The 10,785-nt window shown below is 44.3% G+C and overlaps 1 long non-coding RNA gene across 1 annotated transcript; it reads left to right on the forward strand.

Annotated features, from left to right (window-relative positions):
• The first annotated feature begins 2,054 nt into the window (after window positions 1–2,054).
• On the forward strand, window positions 2,055–7,645 carry LOC116283998 (uncharacterized). Its single transcript, XR_004193753.2, has 3 exons — window positions 2,055–2,270; window positions 6,634–6,828; window positions 7,294–7,645. It is a non-coding gene; the product is annotated as an uncharacterized lncRNA (long non-coding RNA).
• The last annotated feature ends 3,140 nt before the right edge of the window (window positions 7,646–10,785 follow it).

The following is a 10,785-nucleotide window of genomic DNA, read 5'->3' on the forward strand; positions in this document are numbered from 1 at the left end:
CGGTCACTAGGGTGCGCTCTTAAAGCTTGGTTTTCCCCTCTCCTCCGCTTTCTAAAGACTCTACAAATATTCTCCATCGGACCTTGCTTCTTCCTTACATTAAAAATTATATGAAATTTGACTCATCTACGAAGCATATCTTTTTTTTAAACTCAGGGCAATTACTTGTTCCATTTCTACATCTAATGCTCTTTCTAGTTTATTCTTGGTGAGCATTAGTCAGTGCAGCTCATATTTTGGCAAAGGATTCTATTTGCTCCAAGCCAGTAACTGGAGTATAATCTCAGTAAAGTCATCTAAAATCTTCATTTACATCACTGTTTGTCATTCAGCAACTTGAGCCTGGACACAAGCAATGACATAAATTAAGCTTTCAGATGATTGTGTGGAAAATGATGTCTTTATGAAGGACCTCCCTTTACCCTTAAAAATAGTCAGAGGACCGATAAATAGCTGTCTTAACCATATTTAACTTGGCAGATGAATGTGTGCTAAGAATAAACGAGAAAACAGACATTTGGACTAAAAAACAGAAAAAGCAACTGCTGAGTGAAGGCAGAGAAGAATGTGAAAAGTCTTAGTCTACTTGTCAAGTCCAGAGACCCAAATCTCTCTTCTGCTGATTGGGGAACTCAGCCGCAGTGAAAGGCGGAGGTCAAAGCAGACCTCTTCCATTGACCAACTTTTGCAGAAGCCTGCAAATCATTTTCCCTCTCTATTTATGCTGCTAGGATAAGGTTTTGCATTATTTATTATTAACACATTGCTTATCTTTCAGGAGTTGAATTAATTTTTGGAAACAGCAAAGAACACTGAGAGCTGAGTGGGGTGAATAAAGCTGATGACCAAGTAGGGTAATGAATGTGTTTGTATGATTTTCCTAATTGAATATAAAGCAATGAAACTAGTTGTAGTGAGTTGAATGATGTCCCCATCCCACCCCCCCAAAGAGGTATGTGTATGTCCTAATCTGAGGAAACTGAATGTGACCTTATTTAGAAGGGTCTTCGAAGAGGTAAGTAAGTTTCTCAACGTAAGAGCATCCATAAATATCCTGGTAGGCTGTGAATCCAATGACAAATATCTCACAAGAGGGAGATCTGAGGCAGCAAAGAGGAGCCCATGTGAACACAGAGGCAAAGATTACAGTGATGCAGCCATGAGCCGAGGAACGCCAGGAGCCCGTAGAAGCTGAGGCAAACAAAGGATTCGCTCCTTTTCTAAAAAATTTAATTAATTAATTTATTTTTATTGAAGTACAATCAATTACAATGTGTCAATTTCTGGTGTACAGCACAATGTCCCAGTCACGCATATACATACATATATTCGTTTTCATATTTAGGATTTGCTCTTAATTCTTTCAGATGGCGCACTGCCTTGCTGACACCTTGATTTCAGATTTCTGGCCTACAGAACTAAGACAATATATTTATTTTCTTTGAAGCCACCATGTTTGTGGGAATTTGTTACGGCAGCCCCCCAAAATTAATACTCTGGTCCTATGCGGGGGCTTGAAAACTTGGTTTTAAGACAACTGCCAAAGAGAAAGGAATTTCAGAACTCATTTGAGCAGCGACGGTATCATTGAAAGAAGTGTCTCTTTTCCCCCAAAGTCTGCTTAAAAGAATTCCTCCGCATCTGTATCAATAGGGGACCAACTAGGGAATCAGAAATCACTTGCGGTTTTTATAGAGAGGGAAAGTAAGGCAGGAATTTGTTACACCACTGGGGGAGAAGCCAAGAAGGCCAAAGGAAGCAGAGAGGGAATCCCGAGATTAGCAGCTGCAGGAAGCTATGCTCGCCGCTGGGGGCAGGTCAGGCTCCCCGGGGTGACGCGGGAACCGTGCCGGGCTCTGCGGGGAGGGGCTGCGGCTGCGGGAGACGCGGCTGGGGAGGTCGAGAGGGAGGGAGGAAATAGCCCCGCCTCCCCCTTGCTCCACCCTCCCAACCCTTTCAGTCCCCCTCATTGGCTGAACTCAGTCAGCCGCTCCCTGACGTAGTGGGAGCCGGGAAACTGCCTCTAGACCGCAGAGCAGGGGAAAGACGAGGAACGGATTGAGGACAAAGCTGCCCAGGACCCGGAGCCTGTCATGGAGATGCGCTTCAAGAAAAATGTTCTAGCGGATGGGACGGCATTCTACTTATTTCCTAGAAGATCTGGAATCATCCCTCTCTCTTCTTTTCCTCTCTGTGGCAGCTGGGATAATGGTTCCCCAAAGACGTCCACATTTGGCGACACATCCTAATCCCTGGAACCTGTCAAAAAGGTACCTCATTTGACACAAGGGACTTTCTCGACGTGATTAAATTAAGGGTTTTGAGATGAGGGGGTTTTTCTGGATCATCCGGATGGGCCCAGTAATCACAAGGGGCCTTATAAGAGGGAGATGGGAGAGTCAGAGACTAACACAGGAGATGCGATGTTGGAAGCAGAGGTTGGAGTGATGTGCTTTGAAGATGGAGGCAGAGGCCACCAGCCAAGGAATGTAGGCAGCCTCTAGAGGCTGAAAAAGGCAAGGGACTCCCCTCTGGATCCTCCAGAAAGGAACAGAGCCCTGCCAGCACTTCCTTCAGCCTAGTGAAACAGCTTCTGAACTCCAGAACTGTCAGGTATTAAATTTATGTCCTTTTAAGCCACAAAATTATGATCATTTCTTACAGAAGCAAAAAAAAATTAATTTTTTAACTTCCTTTTTCAAACGGTAAGATGAAACCATCCAATGTATTCTCTCTTCAGCTGACACAGCAGGTCGAACTGACCCACTGTATTTTTTCACTCATTTCTCAAAATACCTCTCACCGTAAAAGCTCAGTGCAAAGTCAAAAGGCCAAGAAAATAATTGCAGTGATTTCATGCAGTCCAAAGGAGTACAAGTCATAGTTTTTTGTAGTAAATGATGTTACAATTATTTTGTGTCAAAGTTGGCTTTCCATCTATAGGGTGGAATTTAATCCAATACCTGTACTCAACAGGTAATCATGCTGCATTCTGACAAATGCCCTTTAGAATACTTAGAAGCAATCTCTTTGCTTTGGGAGTTGGTTAGCATCACTTGGTGATCTTTATTAGAGAAATAAAATATCGAATGCTATGACTTTAGTGTCTTCATTAAATTAAGCAGGCTTGATTCAGATCAGTTAAGTGGGAAAGGAGATTCTCTAAAATGGGAGCTCATGCATTTGCAAGAGTTTTTACAACCTAATTAACGGCAGAGCTTTCTTTCTGCATTCTAGGGACGGGTAGGGGAAGAGAAAGAAAAAGGAAAAGATAAGGAGGAAGATTCTTTTCAGACCGAGTGATACACTAATAATAACAGTGGCAATAGCAATACTGATATAATTTAACCATACAGAATCCAGGAGGGAGTGATCAGCTCTCTCAACCTAATGAAAGCAGTACAATCAGCCACATTTCACAGCTGAAGCAGTTGAGTCTCGGTGGATCAAGGTCGTCCAGGTGGTTAGGCATCCAAACTGGAACTCCTGAGTCAAAGTTTTTAAGTGCTGTATTCAGGTTTTTAATTCCCCACTCCTACCCCCCAGCTTAGCTTTCTGTTATTTGGGAAGGGGAGAAGGCCTCAACTCAACAGTAATTTATACATGACATGCATTTGTTAAATATTTATCACATTCGTGTTCGAATAAATGAATGAAAATTGTCCACCCAGCCACTACACACCTCCAGGCAAGTTACGTGCTAAGTCTGTGCCTGAGCAATGTATTTTAAAAAAGGCAAGCCTGCCTCTGGTTTGGAACAGAATGAATGGCTTGACTTTGTGCGTTCATTCATTCATTCTTTCCCCCATTGAACAGATAGCACTGAAGGCTTCCCAGGAGCCAGGCTGTGTGCTGGTCGGTAGGAGATACAGGAAAGAAGACAGTTCCTTCTCTTAGGGATGTTCAGTGACCTCTCTATTGGGCCAAGAACCCCCGCCGACTCTGATAACATGGACAACACCACTGACTCACGAAGCCTAGACCAGAAAGGGTCCTGGGAGGGCATCTTCATGTGGGAGAGGAATCAGCTGACCAGCTGGACTGTAGCCGAGGGTCAGATAGGCCTGGGTTCAAACCCTGGGTCTGTCACGTACCAGCTGTCACTTACCAGCTCGTTAGCTGCACTTGCTCACTTGCGGATACTAGTGCAGTCGTCCCTTGATATCTTCAGGGGAATTGGTTCCAGGGCTTCATGGGGATACCGAAATGCCATGATGCTCAAGTCCCTTGTAGAAAATGGCACAGTATTTGTACATAACTGATACACATCCTCCCGTATCCTTCAAATCATCTCTTTCTTACTTATAATACCTAATACAATGTAAATGCTAAACAGTTGCCAACACACAGCCAATCCAAGTTTTACTTTTTGGAACTTTTGGGAATTCAAGAAATACACATGGCTGAACCTGTGGATGCAGAACCCACAGGTACAGAGGGCCAACCGCACATACCCCGGAGGCAGGAGGTGAAGCATGTGAGATGCTTAGCTCAGGAGAGGAGGCACTCAATACCTGTTTAAACTCTTATGGCACTGTCTCCACCATGCTTTGGGTCTGACCTCACTCCCTGCTGCCATTAATAAATGTTTAATGTTCATGTGTCATATCCACTGATCTATATTCTAAGTGCCTTCGAAATTGGTTAAACAACAGGTGAATATAAAATGCTGAGACTGAGTACTTTGGTAACTATTTAAAATAGAGATTCCAGACCACAAACCTAGTACTGTGACTTGTCCAAGTCCCCATCACGTCCTATAGGGACCCTTCTACAGCCTGCTCCCCTTCTCACTTGCAATGTGTACTCTCTGCTTTACGGGCCAAATCTGGTCGCTCTCCTGCCTTCCAGGGACTTCCCATGGCACTGAAAATGAACCCATCTTCCTACCGTGGGCTGGGAGGCCCCTGTTGACTTGTCTGCTGTCAAGCCAGCCCACTCCCACTTTGATCTCTCTGTGCTGGCAACCTGACCTCCTTTCTGTTCCTTGAACATACTAAGCCCTTTTCTGTGCCAAGCCCTTTGCCTTCTGATCTCTCTGCTTAGAATGACCTTCCCAACCATTCCTCAAATGACCCCGCCTTATTAAACGCCTCTCCTAAAAGGCAGCACTCCCTTCTTGACTCTCCAGCCCTTGCCTGGTTGTATTTCCTTCCTGCTGCTCATCCCCACGCATTTACTTACATATCATCTGTCTCCCACACCAGAGCAGGGAAGCTCCAAGAACGTGCACTGCCTCATTCACTGCCGAATCCGCCCCCCCCCCCCGGCCTAGGATGCAGCCTGGCATTTAGCAGATGTTCAGTAAATATCTGTTGGAATGAATGAATAGACCCCTGTCAAGAGTGTTTTTTCCAATTTGGGAGAACAAACTTCTGTAATTCACAAATTATGGTATTTTGTAATTAACAAATTGTCGCTACCTAAATGTTGTGCGTGCTTGGGTTGTGGCTGCTGAACAACAACAACAAAAGTAAGAGATACTTCCTGTCCCCCCCCCCCCACAGCCCTGTGGACTGCACTGGACAGAGTAGCAAGAAGATATGTGTTTATACATAATATTCTCAATATACCAGAGACGAGAGCGTGTCCTTAAGGCCTGTGATTGCCTGTGAAAAGTCCGGGCGGTTAGACCAAACCAGTGCTGAGGAGATTACACTGCAAGCCAGAGAGGACAGATTCTATAACTTTAAAAAGAGGTGTGGTTTGTGTCACATTCAACAAGCAAAAGGACGTAGCTCAGCGATCTTCCAGTCTGCTCCCATGTTTCCTGGACCCTTGAAGAACGTGACTTGGGAAACAAGTGATCTGTTCATCAGGTTCTCAGCACTGATGGTTTGCTTTGGAAATAGATGCCACTGAAACTTTGATTCAATGGCTGATACAGAAAGATGATATAAGATGCTACAGATCACAGATTCTCAGTGTGAAAGTTGGTTCTTGGGTGATAAAATTTGTTTTTTTAATGTATAAAGCACAGATATAAATACACATTAAATGATGGGGGCATGATTAGGGGGAAAACTAAGTGTTAAGTATAATTCACCTGACAGCCCCTGTGGGGTTGGGACTATTGTTTGACCACTTTAGAGGTGAAGACACTGATTCTCTGATAGAGAGAATGGTGAGCTCAGGTTCACCCAGCCATAAATGGGAGAGCAGCTACAGCAAGCCCCAAAGTGCCATGTTGTTCTGAGAAAAAAACAGTTCTCCTAAAAACCCTGGAAGGTGCTTAGGTTGACTCAGTGTGCTGGAATACTCAGTTAACAGAGCAGTAAACAAAACTGGGAGCTGGGTGTCCTTCCAACTTCCCGTCATGAAGCTTTCTGACGTCTCCAGGGCTCCAGAGCCCTCCATCGGGGACTGGGTTGTAAACACATCTGAGACTTGTTAGTGTTCACAGGTCTTTCAATGAGAACACAAGGTGGTGAGGCCTGGAGAAGTTAGAATGACAAAACGAAGCACTAAGGGAAGAGAGAAAGGAAAGCAAGGAAGAAATTCAAAAAGAAACACCAATAGGCTTCACAGATTTCTGAGCTTCTGAAGGACAGTGAAGCCCAGCTCTGCCCCACTGTGTGCTGTGTGACCCGGGCAAGTTACTTAACCTCTCTGAGCCTCGCTTTCCCCATCCAGGAGAAGGGTGTGAGGACTAGTGAGATCTTCTGTGAGAACAACCTCCCAGTCTCTGCTTGAGAGGAGGCTATGTCTCCTGGCCTGGTCTGCCATCCTCCAGGATGAACAGTTTCCTTTCCTCAGAGTCCCTCCACTTCACTCCGATGCTCCCAAATGATTCACCGAGCTGGAGGACGAACCCCACTGAACCCCACTGTAAGTTTTCTAATGGATCCATCTCCTGTGGGCTTCACAAAGGGCCACTGGCAACTGCAAAACTGCTAGTCGGGTAAAGAGCAAATCCAGGGAGAAAGCTAAAATCATGTAAAACCTTAAATTGTCTTTACTACTCTCCAATACTTTCAGGGCCCCTGTGTACATGCACTTGACACAATAATTTCTAATTATTCCTCCCAACTCATGAAAGCACATTTAAAAAAAATTTGGGGGGTAGTTAATTAGATTTATTTATTTATTTATTTAATTTTTTTTTTAATGGAGGGAGTGGGGATTGAACCCAGGACCTCATGCATGCTACGCATGTGCTCTAGCACTGAGCTATATTTTCATTTAAAAAATGAAAACACATTTTTTAAAGAGTCTTTACTTAGCCTCCCCTTTTTAGTTCTCACCTCCGCTTATGTACATGAATGCAATTAATTTCCAATTTCTGATGCACAGGAAATAAGAAACTCCCTGTTACACTTTGTGCTTTGGCGTTGTCATTCTGCACCTTGATTCACCGTTCTCTTGCCTTTCCTACTTCGTCTGGCTCTCATGTGTCCTGCGCTTAGGAGGTGATGTGGACTGTGAGAAATGTCACCTGCATTTGGAGTCAGAAAGGAATGGAGGTGAACCTAGTGTTGCCACTTCCTGGCTGGACGAACTTGGGAACGTTACTTAAGTTCTTTCAACCTCAGACTCCTGTGGAATGGAAACGGTAATTCCTGACGTGAGAATTTAATGAGATCTTGTTTGCTATGATAGTCTGCATTCTTAGTAGCAAGTGACAGAAAACTCAGCTCAAATTGGCAAAAAAAAAAAAAAAAAAAGGATTGGCTCATGGAACAAAAAAACCCAAGGGTGTGTAATGTCACAGACAGGACTGATAATGGCAGCAAGGGACGCCCCCCACACACAGCAGGACAGAAAGGAGGGGCCGTGACCCATCTGGATTATTAGAACCTTCACTGCTCATTACAGATTCCTTCAGGATCAAAGACCCACTGGTTGCCTACCCTCTGCAAATATCAAAGGAAAATGAGTCTTTTGGTATTCATTCCAGCTATTAGAAAACTTTAAAATGTGTTTTGAAAAATCTGGATATGTGAATCTGCTTTTTCAACTGGAAATTTTATGAACTCTAAGTACAGATGAAGTATTTTGAGTGAAAATTCAGTTTTATCCGTATAAACTATGCCACTGTATGCTATATTCATCACTAAATGTCAAAGTCTCAATATGAGGAAAAGTAGAAATATCTCAATAAATTTTATGTCGATTACATGATGAAATGGTATTTTAAATATTTTGATGTTATAGGTTGAATTGTGTCCCCCAAGAGGGCCATGTTGAAGTCCTAGTCCTCATTACCTCAGAATGCGACTTTGTATGGAAATAGAGTCATTGCAGATGTCATTAGTTAAGATGAGGTCATACTGAAGCAGGGGGTGTCCCTAATCCATGATGACTGGAGTCCTTATCAAAAGAATACCACACAAAGATAAAGAGACGCGTAAAGCAGGAAGACAGTGTGAAGACTCAAGGGAGATGTCATCTATAAGCCAAGGAATGCCAGAGATTTCCAGCAAACCGCCAGGAGCTAGGAGACAGGCACGGAACAGACATTTCCCTCATGTTACCCAGAAGGAACCTACCTGGCTGACACCTTGATTTCAGACATCCAGCCTCCAGAAGTATGAGAAAATGCCCCCCAGTTTGTGCTGCTTTGTTATGGCAGCCCTAGGAAACTGGTACACTCGGGTTGAGTAAAATACATTATTAGTGTTAATTTCACCTTGTTTGCTTTTTTACTTTTAAAAAATGTGGTTCTTAGAAAGTTAAACATTATACAGGTAGCTTGCATAGCCTTTCTATTGGACAGCACTTCTCTAGAAGAAAAGCACAGGTGTTATGAGCATATAAGACAGGGAGTCCTGACCTACTGAGGGAGTTCAGGAATATCTTCCCTGAAGAAGCCATGTTTGGACTGAGAGCTAGCGGATCATTAGGGCTTAATGAAATGAGAGAGTGGGCAAGTGGGAGGTGGAAGGGCAGACAGCTCCAGGCAGAGGGAATGGGTTTTGCAAACACTCAGGCAAAAAAAAAAAAAAAAAAAAAAGCTCAGCTCTTTCGTGAAACCTCCCCAGTTACAATATGTCAAAAGTCACCCAAAGGAAACATTCCCTTGGCACACGATCATTCAATGCCTATGGGGTAAGCTGCTCTCTGCAATCCCACGCCTGGCCGCTGAAGGGAGCTGCAGAACAAAACCGTGGACAGGGAATAAAGAAGACGAATCCAAAGAAAGTTAGCAGTTTATGGGGGAACGGTGCGTATAAATGAAAGCACAGCATAAATACTTCGTCTAATAAACACGGATGTAAACAATTCAGGCACACTTGGAAGATGAGATGAGCCTGTTACCTGATTTAATGGTTTCAAGTTACTAAAACATTCGCTAGTCACCATCAAATGAAACGGCGCCGTTGTACCCTTTGACACCCCTTTCGTGGCAGGCAGTGGGGCCAGGTTTTACTGGGTTATCAGAGATGGCAATCCCAACACCTCCATGAGGATTATGTTGAGTAGAAGCCAAGCAAGACCCACGAGATTCCAACCTCTGTGCTCAGAAGAGGCACCTGCCTCCATTCAGACACAGGATATGAACCAACACCCTGAGCTGAGATCGTGGATGAGCTGAGAACTTGACTCAAGGAAATGGTAGAATGAAAGGAAAGGGGGAGAGAAGCAGGTTCGCATATTGATTTCCAAGCTCAGCCCTGCTGCTTTTAAATATACCTGATTTCTTAACTTGTCGGGAAGTTTGCTCTATACTTTTGAAAAATAGGAATGTTGATGAACTCTCGAAGAACGTCTTTGAGATGATCTAATTTGCCATGTGATCTAATTTGCCATGTGATCTAATTCTCCTCTACCTCCATGCTCCACTGAAAGTTCCCACAGCATAATGTTATCATTCATTCATTCATCCAAGTAACAATTTATGAAGCCCAGAATTGTTAGGCAGTTAAGGTCACATAGCCAGTTACTGACAGAGTCGTCATTTGGGGCTGAAGCATCACTCTATGATGAAAATAAAACTTGAGAAGCCAACCTTCACACTCTGTGTCAGGAATCTCCTCCTCCCAGACCAGACATCCAAGTGACTCCAGGGGTTTAGAGCATATTTGGTGCCTGACTTCTCCTGGTATAGCTGTTCCTATTCACTGGTACCCATTCCGGGTGCTCCAAATCCCAGTACTGTTCAGGACACTTCCTCAGTCACACTACAGGGCTGCTGGAACGGACATTGGTCCTTCCTTCCTTCTTTTATTTATTCACCAACAAATATTTCAGAGTATATGATGTACCAGGGGCTGCACTGGGCAATGGGACTGGCACGGAAAACGAAACAAGATGCTCTCTGCCCTAGGGCTCCCCCAGAAACGTCCTGCCTCAATGCCATCCATGCATCCACCCATTCTCCAGTATATATCCAGAGACTATTCACTGCCAAGAGCTCTTCTAGGCCTCCCAGAGGTAGCAGAGAACAGGACAGGCAAGGTCTCTGCCTTCACGGAGGCCACATTCTGATGAGAAAAACAATATTAAACAAATAAACTAGCCGATGAAGATATACTACGCCAAGCAATGGGAACTGCTTACAAAGAAAAAGCTGTGTGAACTGATGGAGGGTGATGGAGGGTCCATTTTCGATGAGGTGGGGGCAGGGAAGAGCTTGCTGAAGACAAGACATCTGAAAAAATATCTGAATGAAGGGACGGGTGAGCCTCTGCTGAGTGAACAGAAGTAATGGGTCACTGGTCTCCCCAAGGGCAGAACTGACAGTGTCGGTAGCATCTGAGTGGGGGAGGGGCTTACCAGCGCAGCGGGGGGCCTTCCCTTGGTCTGCCCCTCTGGGCTCATGAATTTGTGTCTGAAGGTGCCCAG

Source organism: Vicugna pacos, chromosome 2 (assembly GCF_048564905.1).
Source record: "Vicugna pacos chromosome 2, VicPac4, whole genome shotgun sequence".
Lineage (NCBI taxonomy): Eukaryota > Metazoa > Chordata > Mammalia > Artiodactyla > Camelidae > Vicugna > Vicugna pacos.